General features: G+C 43.2%; 1 long non-coding RNA gene across 16 annotated transcripts; it reads right to left on the bottom strand.

Annotated features, from left to right (window-relative positions):
* Positions 1-10,576: 10,576 nt before the first annotated feature.
* LOC123180763 (uncharacterized) lies at positions 10,577-15,474 on the bottom strand. Of its 16 annotated transcripts, none has more exons than XR_006491229.1 (8): positions 15,140-15,474; positions 14,977-15,054; positions 14,655-14,800; positions 13,821-13,939; positions 12,824-12,980; positions 12,273-12,365; positions 12,116-12,164; positions 10,577-12,003 (listed from the first exon to the last, which is right to left on the bottom strand). It is a non-coding gene; the product is annotated as an uncharacterized lncRNA (long non-coding RNA). The 16 variants fall into 16 exon arrangements; XR_006491227.1 differs by having other exon boundaries at positions 10,577-11,923; XR_006491230.1 differs by having other exon boundaries at positions 12,273-12,362.
* Positions 15,475-18,891: the final 3,417 nt, after the last annotated feature.

Raw genomic sequence — 18,891 nt, 5'->3', positions numbered from 1 at the left:
ATCCGAGCATTTTCCCCGTTGTCCGTTTTGCAATCCAACACTCCCACATGCACCAGCGCACCCCTCTTGTTTCTTTTCATGAGCGGGTGTTAAACATTCTCGGAATGGACCGAGGTTTGTCAAGTGGCCTTGGTATACCACCGGTAGACCACCTGTCAAGTTTCGTTCCATTTGGAGGTCGTTTGATGTTCCTACGGTTAACCGGGTAACCGCAAAGGCCTTTTGTGTGTTGCAGCAAAAAAACCTCCAAACAGCCCAATAACCCATCTAAGTCCCCTCCATGCTCTCGGTCGTTCGATCACGATCGTGTGGGCGAAAACCGCACTCCATTTGGAGTCTCCTAGCTCCCTTTACCTATAAATATGTGTCTCTCCCGGAATTCTCGCGCAGATCAAACCCTAGCCCCGCTCCCTCCGCGCGCCGGACACGTCCGCCCGGCGCCAGACGAATCCCGCCGCCGCGCCCGACCAATCGGGGCACGACACGTGGCAGCGCCGCCGCCCACCACTGCCGGCCCGCAAAGCCCGCGCGAGGCCCCCGCGGGACGCCCCGCCGCCCGAGCTCCTCCTCCACGCCCCGCGCCAAGCCCGCCGCCTCCGCCGCCGGCGAGCTCACCGCGCGCGCCGTCCGCCGCCGTCGCGCCTCGACGTCCGTGCCCGCGTCCGTCCTCGCCCGCCGGCGCCTCCTCTCCCCTCTCCGGCAAGTACCCCAGCGACCTCTCCAAGCTCCGGCCTCCTCTTCCCCAACTGTGGTGAGCAGCCCGGTCGTCCTCGGCTTCCGTGCCAGATCCAGATCCAGCGAGGTTGACCCCGAAAATCCCCCAAGTCCCGAATATTTTCACATTATATGCTCATGTTCATCGCATCATATCTCATTGAATACTGCTCCGTTTTGCGTGCATGATGTATCGAAATGTTCATCACGAGATGCTCTTCATTTTGTTCCATTGTGCCATGCTCGTTTGAGTTCATCTTGATGCCCAAATCTCTGGTGCAAGAATGTTGTATGATGTTTTCTGCTGTTACTTATCAGAACTTGGTGATTTGTTATTTTTGTTGCAATTGATGTGTGCATCTTATGAGCATGAGCTCTACAGGTGTTTTGATCTATGACATGCCATCTTTATAGAAGTGTATGCCATGTATTTTTGTGATCTATGTGGTGACTAGCACAAGCATGCAAACTAGGCTTCGTGATGTTTCTGTTTTCAGGGACAGGATTTTACCGTCTTTTACCTGCTGTTATTTTGTTGCCATGTATCCATGTGGCTACAGAGAGATCCATGCTTCTTTTGGGCATGTTCATTAAGGATGTTTTATAGATATAGTTGTGCTCTATCCATCCATGCCCCTGTTTGCAATTATGGAGTTGCGGAGCATGTCTTAATCTTGCTCTACTTTTGCTATAAAATATTCCTGGCAGATTGTTAACGTGATATTCAATTTTGCCAAGGTTGTTATAGTTGATCCATATATGCTATGAACTTGCTCTTGCCTTGGTTAGCGTCATAAACATGCCATCTTGCTGTAGGTATACTTTTTTTGTCATGAATTGCTTTGTGATAAGTGAATCAAGCTCACAAAGATGCCCTCATAATTTCTGTTAATGACATGCTCTGTTTTCTACTAAGTCTGAAACCTGTTAACGAAACTTGCTAAGTTTACATGGGTGCCATCATATCTTCTGGGCCTTTTTGGCTCATGGTCAGTAAGGGACTTTTGTTCTATGCATTTTGTAGATTTATACCATGCCTTGTTTTGCTATGTTAAGTTCCTGTAGCATGTGTTTTGCTTGCTCTGAACATTGCTACCTGATGCTGTTTCAGCCATGTTCAGTATTTTCACCAAGTCTGTGAACCTGATATCGTTTGCACTTTTGCCATGCTTGTTTGAACCTGTAATTGTGTGACCTAGCCGTATCTCAGTGTTCATCTTTTATCAAGCATCTCCTGTAGATCGCTTTCATATGCTTTGTTGCTATGTTGGGGTGCTATAGCATAGTTACTTGATGTATTCTAAGTGCTATCATGCTGTTAATCGCAGAATCGTGTCATTCTTGTTTTGTTTGCCATTTGCAAACCGTGCATCCGTTTCCGGTGATCTTTATATCGATTTCGACCGAAATCATCTCATATTTCCAGTGGCATACTTGGTTTGCCAAGTTACTGCCTTGTTCATCCTTTTTCTTTCGGAGCACGCATATGCATCGCATATCACATCTCGCATATCATGCATGTATTGCATCATGTTGCTTGTGCATTTCCCGTGATTGATTGTGGTTCCATTGCTTGTGTTCTTGCTGTGGGTAGAGCCGGGAGACGAGTTCGTGAATGAGGAACCTGTTGAGTACGCTTACGAGGATCAAGCTTTCGACAACTCTGAGAACCTTGCAGGCAAGATGACCATACCCTCGAAATCACTTCTATCTTTGCTTTGCTAGTTGTTCGTTCTATTGCTATGCTGCGCTACCTACCACTTGTTATATCATGTCTCCCATGTTGCCATGTCAAGCCTCTAACCATCCTTTCCTAGCAAACCGTTGTTTGCCTAAGTTACCGCTTTTGCTCAGCCCTTCTTATAGCGTTGCTAGTTGCAGGTGAAGTTGAAGTTGGTTCCATGTTGGAACATGGATATTTTGGAATATCACAATATCTCTTATTTAATTAATGCATCTATATATTTGTTAAAGGGTGGAAGGCTCGGCCTTATGCCTGGTGTTTTGTTCCACTCTTGCCGCCCTAGTTTCCGTCATACCGGTATTATGTTCCTTGAGTTTGCGTTCCTTACGCGGTTGGGTGATCTATGGGACCCCCTTGACAGTTCGCCTTGAATAAAACTCCTCCAGCAAGGCCCAACCTTGGTTTTACCATTTGCCACCTAAGCCTTTTTCCCTTGGGTTTTCGCGAGCCCGAGGGTCATCTTTATTTAAACCCCCGGACCAGTGCTCCTTCGAGTGCTGACCCAAACCGAGCGACGTCCGGCGCCCCCTGGGCAACCAGGGTCTATGCCAACCCGACGTCTGGCTCATCCGGTGTGCCCTGAGAACGAGATATGTGCAGCTCCTATCGGGATTTGTCGGCACATTCGGGCGGCTTTGCTGGTCTTGTTTTACCATTGTCGAAATGTCTTGTAAACCGGGATTCCGAGACTGATCGGGTCTTCCCGGGAGAAGGTTTATCCTTCGTTGACCGTGAGAGCTTATAATGGGCTAAGTTGGGACACCCCTACAGGGTATTATCTTTCAAAAGCTGTGCCCGCGGTTATGAGGCAGATGGGAATTTGTTAATGTCCGGTTGTAGAGAACTTGACACTTGACTTAATTAAAATACATCAATCGCGTGTGTAGCTGTGATGGTCTCTTTTCGGCGGAGTCCGGGAAGTGAACACGGTTTGAGTTATGCATGAACGTAAGTAGTTTCAGGATCACTTCTTGATCATTTCTAGCTTCACGACCGTTGCGTTGCTTCTCTTCTCGCTCTCATTTGCGTATGTTAGCCACCATATATGCTTAGTGCCTGCTGCAGCTCCACCTCATTACTCCATCCTTTCCTATAAGCTTAAATAGTCTTGATCTCGCGGGTGTGAGATTGCTGAGTCCTCGTGACTCACAGATTCTACCAAAACAGTTGCAGGTGCCGACGATACCAGTGCAGATGACGCAACCGAGCTCAAGTGGGAGTTCGACGAGGAACGTGGTCTTTACTATGTTTCGTTTCCGGATGATCAGTAGAGGAGCCAAGTTGGGACGATCGGGGATCTAGCATTTGGGGTTATCTTATTTTCATTTGGATTTGACCATAGTCGGTCTATGTGTGGATTTTGGATGATGTATGAATTAATTTATGTATTGTGTGAAGTGGCGATTGTAAGCCAACTCTCGTTATCCCATTCTTGTTCATTACATGGGGTTGTGTGAAGATGACCCTTCTTGCGACAATACCTACAATGCGGTTATGCCTCTAAGTCGTGCCTCGACACGTGGAAGATATAGCCGCATCGTGGGCGTTACAACAGGCTATAGAATGGTAATTGATTTTAGAAAATTAAATAAAGCAACTAGAAAGGATCATTACCATTTGCCTTTTATTGATAAAATGCTTGAAAGATTATCTAAGCACACACACTTTTGCTTCCTTGATGGATATTCTGGCTTTTCAAAAATACCTATATCACAACCTGATCAAGAAAAGACCACTTTTACTTGTCCTTTTGGAACCTATGCTTATAGACGTATGCCTTTTGGTTTATGTAATGCACCTGCTACCTTTCAAAGATGCATGATGGCTATATTCTCTGATTTTTGTGAAAAGATTGTTGAGGTTTTCATGGATGACTTTTCTGTTTATGGGAAATCTTTTGATGATTGTTTAAGCAATCTTGAGCGAGTTTTGCAGAGATGTGAATAAACAAATCTTGTCTTGAATTGGGAGAAGTGCCACTTTATGGTTAATGAAGGCATTGTCTTGGGTCATGAAATTTCTGAAAGAGGTATTGAAGTGGACCAAGCCAAGGTTGATGCAATTGAGTAGATGCCTTGTCCTAAGGACATCAAAGGTATTCGTAGTTTCCTAGGTCATGCTGGTTTCTATAGGAGATTTATCAAAGACTTTTCTAAAATTTCTAGGCCTCTTACTAGTCTCTTGCAAAAGGATATTCCTTTTGTTTTATGATGATTGTCTTGAAGCCTTTGAAACACTCAAGAACGCCTTAATATCTGCACCTATTGTTCAACCACCCGATTGGAACTTGCCTTTTGAAATTATGTGTGATGCTAGTGATTATGGTGTTGGTGCTGTTCTAGGACAAAGAGTTGATAAGAAATTGAATGTTATTCACTATGCTAGTAAAACTCTAGACAGTGCTCAAAGAAATTATGCTACTACTGAAAAAGAATTCTTAGCAGTTGTGTTTGCTTGTGATAAATTTAGACCTTATATTGTTGATTACAAAGTAACTGTTCACACAGACCATGTTGCTATAAAATATCTAATGGAAAAGAAAGATGCTAAACCTAGACTTATTCGTTGGGTTCTCTTGTTACAAGAATTTGATTTACATATCATTGATAAAAAGGAGCTGAGAACCTCGTAGCTCATAACTTGTCTAGGCTTGAAAATGTGCTTGATGACCCACTACCTATTGATGATAGTTTTCCTGATGAGCAGTTAGCTGCAATAAATGTTGCTAATAGCACTCCTTGGTATGCTCACTATGCTAATTACATTGTTGCTAAATATTTGCCGCCTAGCTTTACATACCAACAAAAAAAATTCTTCTATGATTCAAGACATTACTTTTGGGATGACCCACATCTTTATAAAGAAGGAGTAGATGGTATTATTAGACGTTGTGTACCTGAGCATGAACAGGGACAAATCCTACAGAAATGTCACTCCGAGGCTTATGGAGGGCATCATGCTGGAGATAGAACTGCTCATAAGGTATTACAATCTGGATTTTATTGGCCTACTCTCTTCAAGGACGCCCGTAATTATGTCTCATCTTGTGATGAATGTCAAAGAATAGGTAATATCGGTAAGCGCCAAGAAATGCCTATGAATTATTCACTTGCTGATGAACCATTTGATGTTTGGGGATTTGATTACATGGGACCTTTTCCTTCCTCTAATGGGTATACACAAATTTTGGTTGTTGTTGATTACGTTACTAAATGGGTAGAAGCTATTCCAACCAGTAGTGCTGATCACAACACCTCTATGAAAATGCTTAAGGAAGTTATTTTCCCAAGGTTTGGAGTCCCTAGATATTTAATGACTGATGGTGGTTCACACTTTATTCATGGTGCTTTCCGTAAAATCCTTGCCAAGTATGATGTTAACCGTAGAATTGCATCACCCTATGATCCTCAGTCTATTGGTCAAGTTGAACTTAGCAATAGAGAAATAAAATTAATTTTGCAAAAGACTGTCAATAGGTCCAGGAAGAATTGGTCTAAGAAATTAGATGATGCACTTTGGGCTTATAGAACAGCATATAAAAATCCTATGGGTATGTCTCCTTATAAAATGGTTTATGGAAAAGCTTGGCATTTGCCTCTTGAGTTAGAACAAAAAGCATATTGGGCAGTGAAAGAGCTCAACTATGATTTCAAACTTGCTGGTGAAAAGAGGTTATTTGATATTAGCTCACTAGATGAATGGAGAACCCAAGCATATGAAAATGAAAAATTGTTCAAAGAAAATGTCAAAAGATTGCATGATAAAAGAATCCAACAGCGTGAGTTTAAAGTCGGAGAATATGTTATTCTATACAACTCTTGTTTTAGATTTTTTGCAGGGAAGCTCCTCTCAAAATGGGAAGGCCCATATGTCATCGAGGAGGTTTACCGATCTGGTGCCATCAAAATAAATAATTCCGAAGATACTAACCCGAAGGTTGTCAATGGACAACGAATAAAGAATTATATCTTAGGTACGCCTATTAATGTTGAAATTAATATTATCCAAACTTCGATACCGGAAGAACACATAAAAGAGTCCTTCTAGAACACTCCAGAATCATGAAAATAAGGAGATACGTGATACGGTAAGTAAACGGACTTCGAAAAATCTGCAAAAATATTTTTTATTAGTTTGGAATATTTTAGAATTTTGGAAATAAAGAAACTACCACGAAGCGTCCCCTGGTGGGCACAAGACACCAGGGCGCACCAGCCTGGCGCGCCCAGGTGGGTTGTGCCCACCTGGGACACCTTCTGTACTCTGTTTTTCTTCCATGTACTTGTTCCCCAAGATAAATATATATATATATATATATATATATACTTCCCGAACCTGTTAACCACCGTATCGCGAAGAAATCCTTTGTTCTCTTTTCTTGTTGTTTTCTGTGCAGTTTGAAAAATATGTCGTCCCAAGACTCCGACGGAGAGAGCTATGTCTCTCACCTCATTGCTGACCCAAAGACCTATGGGGATCTATCTCCTTGTGGTCGAACTACAGATGATGAGGAGGATGCTCATTTGATGAGGATCGATGGTTCAAGTTCGGAGAAGGAGGATATCCCTCTACCTCAACCTGGGGATATGCACGTGGAGTTCAAGAATTCCAGTCTCCCTAAAAGAGCTAACCGATCTATTCCTCTTCGTTTTAGGCAGAAAAGCAAAGGGGATTTATGTGACAAGATCTTGAAGCTGGAGTTGGAGGTCCATGATTTAAAGGAGGAGATTGCTCTCCTCAACTACAATATGAAAAAGTTGAAGGCACAATCATCACCACCATCATCTTCTTCACCACCAAAGGAGAACTAAGTACCGGGTATGGGCACTCCCCTTGGCTTCTGCCAAGCTTGGGGGAGGTGCCCCGGTATCGTATCATCCCACTATCTTTTTGCTTTTACTTATCTTAGTTCGATCTTTTTGCTTTAGATAAAATAAAGTTTAGTTCGATCCTTTCTTCTTTGAGAGTTTGCTTAATGATCTATCATTGTAACCGTGTGCAAGTTATATAATAAAGTATAGTTTGAGTTTTTGCTTTCTTTACTTTCATGTTGCAAATAAAGATAAGTAATAAGAAAGAAAAAGAGAAAGGAAATAAATAAATAAGATTATATACTAATCCTATGGTAGGTCGTAGCACCACATGAGGAAAAGTATAAGTAAGAAAATTTTATTAGAGATTGACAAACATAGCATTAGTCAATGATGCAACTCATGAAAGAATTAATAAGGGAAGAGAAGATTCACATATAAATATACTATCCTAGAAATCTTTTGTGATTGTGAACCCTCATCAAAATATTATATGCCAAAATTGTTGACGTTGGACAAGGAAGACAACTTGATGATTTATGTTTGTTTATATTCACATAGAAGTCATATTGCCATAGATCCTTCAACATGTGCTGCTTGCCCCTATCTTTGCTAGCCAAAAATTCCGCACTAAGTAGAGATACTACTTGTGCATCCAAAAACCCTTGAACCCAAATCTTTTTCAACTGTCCACCATACCTACCTATGGATTGAGCAAGATCCCTCAAGTAAGTTGTCATCGGTGCAAAAAGGCAATAAAAATTGCTTCTAAATATGTAAGATCATTTAGTGTAAGAGAAAATTGAGCGTTGTACGAACTTGGATGACAAAGAATAAAAGCGATAGACTGCATAATAAAGGTTATCATCTTAAGGGGCAATACAACGTGACCTTCTCTTGCACTAAGGGATTGAGCATGCAAAAAAATAAGCGCATGGCAACCTCTGCTTCCCTCTGCGAAGGGCCTATCTTTTACTTTTATGCAAAGAGTCAAAGTTTTCCTTCTATCCCTTTTTATTTACTCTTTTGGCAAGCATCATGTGGTGAGCAAACATCTAGGCACATATGTCCAGCTGTATATAGATAGCATGAGTTATTATTGTTGACATCGCCCTTGAGGTGAGTATGTTGGGAGGCGAAACTATAAGCCCTTATCTTTCTATGTGTCCGGCTGAAACGTTTTGCTCATGGGTACGAGGTGAGTGTTAGCAATCATAGAAGACTATATGATGGTTGAGTATGTGGACTTGCTTAAAATGCTCCGACACGTGACTCTTCCTGAAAAGATGATGAACTGTAGTTGCAAACTTGACAAAGAACATAGTTTGTTGGTTTCTAATAGAGTTTTTGCTTTATACTTCGATTGTGTGATGAACTATTACTTATTCATAGGAAGTATATGATGCAAGTTCTATGATAAAAGTCCTATGTTTAATTTTGTTGCTGTTATAATAATCAACATGATGCTTCTATGTCCGTATTTTGTTTTTATTGACACCTCTCTCTCAAAAGCATGTGGGCATGTTTTTCGATTTCGGTTTTCGCTTGAGGAGAAGCGAGGTCTAAGCTTGGGGGAGTTGATACGTCCATTTTGCATCATGTTTTCTTACTATTATTTATAATGTTTTTATCCATAATAATGCTTTTTGGAGTAATTCTAATGCCTTTTCTCTCATAATTTGCAAAGAACACACCAAGAGGGAGAATTCCGGCAGCTGGAAATCTGGACCTGGAAAAGCTACGTCAGGCCACCTATTCTGCACAACTCCAAATGAGCTGAAACTTCACGGAGATTTTTTATGGATTATTTAAGAAATATTGTAGCCAATAAACACCAGAGGGGGCCACCCACGTGGGCAGAACCCACCTGGGCGCGCCAGGCCCCCCAGGCGCGCCCTGGTGGGTTGTGGCCTCCTCGGCCCACCTCCGGTGCCTATATTTTGGTATATACTGGTACAAATGCCCGTGCGTTGCACCGGGCGAAAAAAAGGGGCACAACCTGCTTTCATTTGCCATTGTGCACCATTTCTTATATTTAATTTTAATAAACATCCATGATAAGGTTAAACATGGAATTTTTCTTATTTTTAATAAAATTTAACGTTTGCATAAAAATGGAACACTTTATATAAGAATAGTTAACGTTTTTATGAAATTGGAATATTTCTCTAAAAAACATTTTTCTATCATATTTTTTCTGAAAAGAATGTTTTGTTGTACATTTTTAAGTGGAAATATTTTTTCTTAGAAATGGAACATTTTTTGGGAATTTTTAAGCTTTTTAAAAAAGTGCAAACATATTTTGTTGAAAAATAGCATGAACATTTTTAAACTATATTTATTGTGTTAAGTTTTTTTACAGATAGTCTTTTCAGGGCATATTTTGGGAATTTTTACAGATAGTTGGCTGTTTGGTTGGCAAGAGTTTTTTCTCCTTTTTCAAACTAAGGAAAATGGCCCGTGCGTTGCAATGGGATAAGAATTTATTGCACTCTGACAGTCGTAATTCAAACACTATGGTTTCTTAGAAAAACAAATAAATATGGTCGAATTCCCTGACATGAAGAACAATTGTTCTTTCTGCAAGAAGTCTAATGATTGCATGCTTATTTTGTGTAGTGTGTGTGTGTGGGGGGGGGGGGGGGGGGTGGGGTGATGTATGCATTGTTCGACTTGCGGGCCGTCGTTCGCTAATGATTAAACACCGGAGCGAGGGATAACTGGCTATAGTCCAATTTAGTGTACGTACTGTTGCTGAAGTTATTAAGATGAGTGTCGTAACTTTTTTTAAATCTCAATTGGTTAAAGCAACCCATTTTGAAAGTTAGCCATGAAACTAACTATGCAATTCCTTCATCTATCTATTTGACAGCCTGTTTGGTTCAGTGGAATTGGAGAGAGGGAATGGGAGTTTGAGGCATAGAGAGTTTTATTCCTTTGTTTGTTTAGGTGGAATGGGAATTCAACAGGAAAGTGGAAGGGGAATTCACGTGTAGAAGTGCCACATATCCTGAAGGAGGGCTGGTAATTGAGATGGGGAAAGGGAATTAGAGTTAAACTCCCATTCCCCTCCCGTTAGTTTGCCACCGTGCTATGCGTTGCAACAGAAGAAACACCAGACTTTGTGTCCTCCTCATGTGTTGATGGCAGAGTGTCAACTGGTCGAGCAAGGCGAGCTTTTGCCCGGTGGCACAAGCTTCACCGAACACCTTCAAGCGTTGCACGCTGATAATTATGCCCAATTTCCCTCACAACAATTTGCTTCAGCAACCAACAAAGAATAATCTTGGCCAACAGAACACAACAATTCCACAAAAAATAGCTAGCAATATCTCTCCATCTGTCTCACTGTATCTTCTCTCTGTACAATAATGACAACAATACACAAAGCATAGCAACATCCGTACAAAGCAAGGCAAACAAAATTGCCCCAAATCTAAATTCCAATCTATGAATTGCCCTTGGACAAAGTTTCCCCAAGTGCGCCAAAGATGGATTTTGTACAGATAAGTGTGTGTGTCTCTCTCTGTATAGCTCATCTCCAACAGCAATAATCTGAAAACAAATGCGCCAAAGATGGATTTTTATCTGGAACTTTAGCACTCCAACGCTTCAGCCAACCAAAAAGGATACGCTAGCCACCTATTTGTCCCTATTAATAACGAAATCTTCTTGCCTTCTCAGCTTCAACGTGGAAGGCCTTGTACACTTGTAGCAGCTTGTTAGTGAAGCACCTACCTCGGGTGCGGGCGCGGAAGGCCTTGGCGCAACATCTGGGACCTTTCCCGGCGCTCGTCCTCGCCAAAGCCTACCAGCAGCGGGCGAGGGCTCCATGGCGTCTTCTCCTCCAAGTGCCTCGGTTCTGCCAAGCTCCACCAGGAGATCCTCCGCCTGGTCTATGATGCACCGTCAAGCACCCATGATGATGAGGGCACCTCGGCCCCTCCGGCTTCGTCACTCCCCTCCTAATGCATCTGGAATTTGCATACAGTAGGTAGTATCAACTTGCCTCGGATGACACAACCCATAATGAAGTTATTCATCTAGAAAAGAAGCAAGATGAATGACTCTATCTACAGTTGTTATTCTCATAACAGAATAAGTAGTGAGCTACATGAAGAATTGATGCATGTATATAAACAACGACATAATTTTGGCCCAACAATAAATTCCTAACTGTTATAGTGTCCGTAAGTTGTCTCTCAACTTTCTCAATCAGCAAACACCTTTTCTTAACCTGTCAATGGTGTAATATTACAACCATAAACAGCTATCATGGTATGAAACATCAGCATGATAGGGATCAGACAAACAAGCAACAACACAACATAGGCTAAGCCAAATAACCTGTCAAGCTATCAATTCCTATAGTGAAAAATCACACCAACCTTTCGAACACGGGCAATCGCCCAGATGACAAACCTATCACGACCATGCCAGTGCAAGAGCATGTTTAAGTTAAGCTCATCGAGCTTGAAGTGAGGGCCGCCGTCCGTGAGATGCTCCATCACTTGGTCCATACACCATCTCTCATACTCCCATTTGCTTTTGACTTTGTTTCATAGAATGAGGGCATGTCTTGCATGCATCCCCACATGCCTCCTTAGAAGGGTCCAGTCTACGCCTTGGGCACCGTGGCCGACGGACGCCATCGCTTGTGTTCATTCAGATCATTTATAGGATACTTAGTATAACATAACCCGATTATTTGAACTGCACACTTTCATAGACACTCTGCTAAATAAACTTGATAGATAAGCAGCTACATCAAAAAAGGAAATTGCAAAATAACATTGCGGGAATAAACATTCTACATCTCTAGGAGAAATCAAGCTAGTGAGCATACCTTCTAATGAAGATGTGCCAACTTCTGTTTTAGGTAGCTGTATATAGGACTACAAAAATATTTATTCATTTGAGAATTTCAACTATAATCCATAAATATACAACCAGTATATATTAAAATTTGTATTTAGTGAAAACTGACTTGGCACTTGACATACCGCTGAGATGCTACCTCCAGGTAAATATGCATTGCAGTAAATACAGAGGGGAGGGTGGGATAGTGGATCTGCATCCAATTCTTGTAGACCCTGCTATATAAATTACGCAAAGAAGACCAGACTTAACTTGGAATGAAATTCTAGAGAACGTTCACATAGACAGTCAAAGGACAATTGTTAATGTCATGGAAAAATAGAGTGATTTGGACACATTGTGCAGAATAATCACACTGATTGTCTAAGTTTTATTTATATATATATAATTACAACTGACATTATTGATGGAATGCTAGCAGAAGAAAAACGCCTAGTAGAACAATTATCATTAAAACCAAGAGGTTAACAATTAATTGGTGCAATGCTGTAACTTTGGGCCAAGAATGTTCATATTTCAGTCGATTTATCAACGGTGTTTTATGGTATCTAGGTCTATGTCATTAATTGACAATTTAGACCACTGGTACAATTCACAATAGTAAACAATTCTCAGTGGCAAAAGGGTAAATGACTTTAGGGATCTTTCAAAAAGAATTTGCATCAGTAAAACTTACAAAGGCCTAATAGCATATCCAAGCCGAAGCTGCCTCCCTATTTCCCTTCACATGTATGCAGCTACACGCCTACACACCTAGGTTGTGCTGCCACACGCCTAATACTTGTCTTGAAGGATGAATCGGCATAAAACCATGAGCTTGCACATGTTCTGTCCTGAAAAACAGAGAATAGTTGATTTGTTGATTTAAAGCTTAATTGGACACGTTGATTTAGTTTGTCTGAAAGTACACGGCCGCGTGCCTACTGCCTAATTCCTGCCCTTCTCATCCGCTCGTTGTAACAGCGCAGAACTGCTTTGATGCCGCACAACACTCCTGCCGGTCCTCTGCTAGGCCGTCGCCCTACTGCCGCCGGCCGGCCGTATGCTGTTGCGCCGCTAGGGTTAGTACTAAGATACTGGAATTCTAACCTTCAAAAAACTCCCAATCGTCAATCTGTATTCAGGGGCATTCTAGCTACTTCTCCCAATCATCAATCTGTCAGGAAACTAATTACGGGCCGCATAAGCTACGGGATACATAGAGATATGATGCACTTGTTTTTGGAGTAACCAGCAACCAAAACAGGCATTCATGCCCATCTTCTCTGAAGTTTTGAGGTAGCGGTTGCTCTACTACAGGTACTGCAACAGTAGAAGCATTGAGATTCTCTATTATTCTTGTCTAAAACCAAAAAGGAATGAGAAAAATAATGTTTGATAAAGATATTGCAATTCCTCTAACAAATTTCTGTGAAGTCTTGCTAGCTGGTATAAAATGCAAACTTATCATCACTGCCAACCACTAATGCCAATTCTTGACCTTGTTTCCCTCGAAAAGAATACTTTTCCACATGAAGTTATTTATAAAAGAGGGACAGCTTCCATGGTTCTAAAGTCAAAACTACACAATAATAAATAGCTCAAACTCATGCACACCATCAGCCAAATAAATACAGAGACTCCAAGTGGAACCATGTAGCACTGGTCTTACAAACAGCTCATTATAAACACACCTGGATCTGGGGCTCTTGCTCAATTGATCTACCAGCTTCAGCTACCTCGTCTGCTGCTATCTTCCATATTTTAATCTCCTCTCCAACAGCTGTCTTACGTCCATTATCAGACCCTCAACCTGAAGAATGTATCAAACACAATTATGTGATGCCTCATTGATTCCAACCTTCTTAAGAGTAGTATACTTGAAACATCATAATACACATGAAAACATTACACTTTCGTACATTGTAGACAAGTAATGGCTTGACTGAATTAATCAAGCACATGTTATGTTTGGTGTTTTGACAACAAGCCATACACAAAGAGTAAGAAACACATGTTATGTTTGGTGTTATGTTTGCTACTCTTCCAACTCAGTAGCATCCCTGCCAGTATGGATCACCTAACTTTCTTCATAAGTGTCACTACCAGAAAAAACCTACAAACAAAAACTAACACCGCTGCCGAGCCATGGCTGCTGCCATGTCCACGGCTGCTGCCATGTCCACGCAGTCATGCATGCTACGGATCTCAGGCTCGACCTCACATATCCCCTCCTTAACCGTGTAGTTGCAGCGCCGGCCCAGCAGCATGCCACTGCCAACGCCGCGCTGGTGATCAGCATCAGGGCGACCTCGGCGTCAATGAAACGGTTTTCCCCTGTTCTTTCAGCGGGAGGTATACTTTCCCAAAACTGAACATCTGGACTTCTCATGACAAAATATTTGAACCCACCCGAGGATTTGAACTTAATTGGCACATGTATACATTTTAGTTTTTGGCAAGTAACTCGGGGAATGATCACCCTTTAATCTGAATAAGAAAAATACAAAAATCATTTATCACTCTACCCAAAGTTTGACCACTACTATATTGTTCCTGTAGTGTCCCTCATTCCTTTGCAGATGTCGTCATCCGGCCACCGACGACAGCTGACCGTTGCTGCTGAACTTGGCCTCCAATGCTTCCTCCAGCCGCCTCCTTTATTTTGGAATATCTGCAGCATAGAGACCAACATGATCGTTTACCCCATGTAAACTGCAATTTGGAAGAATGCATATGTGTACAAAATTACTTCCATTGTATACATGGAAGTAGCGATGCATTGACTATTGTACCCTGATTAAAAAAGTAATGAGTAACAGCTCAAATAAGAAATCAAGAACATCGAACCTGATATTCAATAATGGGCAATGCACATGATTAATTTGTGCTACTTGCGCTCCATCAACAGTGCAATATCATTCTCACCTTCACCAATTACCGGAACACAAACAAATCAAATCAGACCCTAAATCTGCCTCTGTAGCCAATAGGAAGAAGCATCATCACTCACCTCGCCAGCGTCTGCAGCACTTGAGGTCCTCTACGCATCTCTTGTCCACCGACGCCGCCCGTTCACGCTCACATCCCCGTGTTGACCACCATGGTTGAGCCTGCAGCAGTAGGGGTGGGGGCGGAACAGGGAGTGAGGAGGGAGATGGCGAGGGGAAAGATGGAGAAGAGGGGAGTATGGAGCGCCGGCGGGCATGCCATCCACCACAGTTGGGCCTGGGGGAGTAGAGGTGGGGGGAGAAGATGGAGAAGAGGGGCGGACGGAGCTCCGGCGGGCAGGCCGGAGGGGCAGCGGCTCCAACCCTAGCTTGTTCGTGTGTGGGTCAAAGAAGGAGATGGGGGCGAGGAGTAAACAGCGAAACGTTTTTTCAACACGGGCCGATGACAGCGAGGGAGTCGGACCAACGAAGCGGACAGGGCAAGCGGCCCACACGTGAACGGATAAAATTCTGGAATTAAACGTTTTTGGATGAATAGTATCACCTTAGATGTAGAAAATAATATAAGTGAAAAAAACTGAAAGCGTAAATTCACGGAGAGAAGCGTATTCTGACGGTGAACCCACGGAGTCAATCCGTGCTTTATTATTAGGGAAAGAAGTCATTTTGACCTAGAAAAAATAAGGAGAAGCCTTTCGGAACGGAGCGCCGCCGTCTCGAGGCGGAACTTGGGCAGGAGCACTTTTGCCCTTCGATGGAGCGATTCTGCCGGGGGAACTTCCCTCCCGAAGGGGGAATTCATCGTCATCATCATCACCAATAACTCTCCCATCTTGGGGAGGGCAATCTCCATCAACATCTTCACCAGCACCATCTCATCTCAAACCCTAGTTCATCTCTTGTATTCAATCTTGTTACTGGAACTATAGATTGGTGCTAGGGGGTGACTAGTAGTGTTGATTACATCATGTAGTTGATTACTATATGGTTTATTTGGTGGAAGATTATATGTTCAGATCCATGATGCTATTTAATACTCCTCTTATCATGAGCATGTTTATCATTTGTGAGTAGTTACTTTTGTTCTTGAGGTCACGGGAGAAATCATGTCACAAGTAATCATGTGAACTTAATATGTGTTCGATATTTCGATAGTATGTATGTTGTTATTCCCTTAGTGGTGTCATGTGAACATCGACTACATGACACTTCACCATATTTGGGCCTAAGGGAGTGCATTGTGGAGTAGCAAATAGATGATGGGTTGCGAGAGTGACAGAAACTTAAACCCTAGTTTATGGGCTATTCCGTAAGGGACCGATTGGGTCCTAGAGTTTAATTCTATGGTTAGAATTTATTCGTAATACTTTTCTCGTAGTTGCGGATGCTTGCGGGAGGGTAATCATAAGTAGGAGGTTTGTTCAAGTAAGAACAGCACCTAAGCACCGGTCCACCCACATATCAAATTATCAAAGTAGCAAACACAAATCAAACCAATATGATGAAAGTGACTAGATGAAATTCCCGTGTACCCTCAAGAACGCTTTGCTTATCATAAGAAACCGTTTTGGCCTGTCCTTTGCCTCAAAAGTATTGGGCCACCTTGCTGCATACTTCTTACAATTATCGTTACTTGCTCGTTACAAGTTATCTTGCTATCAAACTACTCGCTATTTACAATTTCAGCACTTGCAGACATTACCTTACTGAAAACTACTTGTCATTTCTTCTGCTCCTCGTTGGGTTCGAAACTCTTACTTATCGAAAAGAGCTACAATTGATCCCCTATACTTGTGGGTCATCAGCCGCGCCCGTGCCCGTGCGCGCGCCCCCTCAGCGGCATAGGACGCTGCCGTCGACCGCTACCTCTGAGCGGCGCCAGTTGCCGTCCTCCCGCTCCCCGCCCGTCGATCATGCTTCGACATGATGTTTGATTTACAAGTGAAGAACATTCTGTGCTGCCTTAAAGACTTCAACAACGGCGTCTCGGAGGAGGACAACGACAATGACGGCGCGGCACGCCGCCTCCACCACCACCGGAAATAGTTTTTTTGGGGTTTAATACTGTATCTCGAATTCTCGGTCATATGAATATAAATTTGCAGTTTGACTGAATGAAAGATATGGTTTGAACGATCTTGCATTTTTCTCTCTTAATGTACAGACTTATCAAACGATTTTCTTTTGAAAAAACATCCTTGGTTTTAAAATATAAAACACTCATCGCAAACGTTTTAGTTAGAACACCCGTATGCAAACCGGCAGCTTCTAAAGGAAGCCAAGGGAAAATATGTCGAGCAGGATTTCTGCAGCTCTAAATCGCAAACGTTTTAGATAGAACACCCGTATGCAATGTGAGAGCTATGGTCTTCCCCTTTAAGTCAAGGGAAAATTCGCAGCGCGGGATTTATGTATCCCTTCAACGCAAACGGTTGTTTTGGATGACCCGTGTGCAACCACGTACAAACAATTTGGTAAGATTTGCATCTGTCATATTGGGTTTGTTGCCATTTGTCAAACTGGAAAAATTGACATTTGTTGATCTAGTAACATTACCATTTGTCAACCTTGTAACACTGCGATTTGTCAAAATATGCAGCTAAAAATCACTATCTAATATTTGCAACTAAAATTTAGTAATTAAGCTTAATTTCATTCATAGATTAAGCAGTCGTTCTTTATACAAACTATTCAACTCGACAGCTGAACCGACCAAACGTTTTCCCCATTGTTGCCAACCACATACTGAAATAGCTAGTTCAACTATATATACTAGCTAATTTTAAGTTCGTTGTACAGTTCCACCACATCTATAGTCAGATGAACTGAACAAAATAGCCCCTAAATACTACTACTACGGAGGGGCTTTGTACTACTTCCGGCAGCCTCTCCTCTGTCGAGCACGCTCAGTAAGAGGAAGAGGAGCCTACCGACGAGCTGGACAACTGCAATACGGTGCCTGCCGCTGCTGCAGCTTCAACGATGCTCACCTCGAACGCCCTCTTCCACCCCAGACGACCCATCTTGAAGCGGTGGTTCTCCTTGTAGATCTCCTGATTCCTCGCCTCTGAGGCGGCATGTTCCGCGGCCACGGCGGCGGTAAGGCTCTTTGCGTGCTTGATGAGGCGCTCCTCCTCCTCCCGCTGGAACTCCGTGTAGCGCGCAAAGTCGCTGACGCACGTGCGGGCCTCCACCTCTGCCTCCCGCCTTCGGGTGGTGGTGGCGGAGCGGGTGATGACCCTGGCGGTCGACGGTGGGCTGGCGGCCACGGCGGCCGACGATGGGGAGGTGGCCATGACCACCACCTCCCGCCTTCGAGCCACGTCAGCGAAGAGGGTGATGGCCGGGAGTGGGGTGGCGGCCACGACAGCCACCTCCCGCCTTCGGGCCACGACGGCCACCTCCCACCTTCGGGCCACGACAGTGGAGCGGGCGATGGCCCTAGCTTTCGATGGTGGTGTGGCGGCAACGACGGCCCGCAACAGCTGCCGACGGGTGTTCCGCGCACACCTAACAGGGACGCCACATGCACTACACTACGCCTCCCAGCTAGAGCTGTCCTCTGATGATGGCAGAGTGGCTGAGCGACAACGACGGACCGGTGCCATTGGCGATTGTGGGAGAAGCAGACGAGATAAGCTACATGGAGGGAGGGGAAAATGCGATGCAGGACTCCCCGGTCGTGAGGGTTTATATAGCATGCCGGTAAGCATTGGGATTTTGGGGGATTTCACCGAGTTGGGTGGCAAGCTTGCGCGGAAACGGGCTCACCGACGATTCATTGGCGCCACTTCGAGTCACCGTTTGACCAAAA

This window comes from Triticum aestivum, chromosome 1D (genome assembly GCF_018294505.1).
Source record: "Triticum aestivum cultivar Chinese Spring chromosome 1D, IWGSC CS RefSeq v2.1, whole genome shotgun sequence".
Taxonomy (NCBI): domain Eukaryota; kingdom Viridiplantae; phylum Streptophyta; class Magnoliopsida; order Poales; family Poaceae; genus Triticum; species Triticum aestivum.
This window is presented reverse-complemented; position numbering and strand designations above follow the sequence as displayed.